This window comes from Vidua macroura, chromosome 2, assembly GCF_024509145.1.
Source record: "Vidua macroura isolate BioBank_ID:100142 chromosome 2, ASM2450914v1, whole genome shotgun sequence".
NCBI lineage: Eukaryota > Metazoa > Chordata > Aves > Passeriformes > Viduidae > Vidua > Vidua macroura.
This window is the reverse complement of record NC_071572.1, coordinates 6,848,006-6,848,534: the sequence shown is the minus strand read 5'-3', so window position 1 is coordinate 6,848,534 and position 529 is coordinate 6,848,006.

Genomic DNA, 529 nt, shown 5'->3' with positions numbered 1-529 from the left:
GCAGCATGGCTGAAATAAAGGCTGTCATCTTCTGGGCTACCTCATAGCAGTATTTTATCACCTCCCAAAAAAATATGTGTCAGGAACTTCACACTTTGGTTTGCAGAAAGGTCTGTGTGGGCATTTCTGCACTGGTGTTCACCCTTCCTGTTGAACTCTGGAAGAGAAGCACACTAAAGGAAAATGATGCAAGTCCCCAGCTTTAAGCATAAGTTCTCACCCATCTCCAATGGCTCTGATGTGCCACACTGGAGGAAGCAGAGAAAGGCAGGCTCCATCCCTGCAGCCTCTGCCTCCTGGCCCTGGCCAGTCCCTGGCAGAAATCAGGGCAGTGAAATGGCCAAGGCACCAAGCCCTGCCAGCACTGCAAAACTTCCTCCAAAGGGCAACTCGAGTCCTGTCTCCTTCTTGGCAGCATAAAGGAGCTGGAAGAAAAGTGTGAGCACAGATCCTAAATGCACCTAGGCATTCCCCTTCTCAAAGAAGGGAGTTTCTGTGGGGGCAATTTGCTTTGCAGAGATGGATAGAG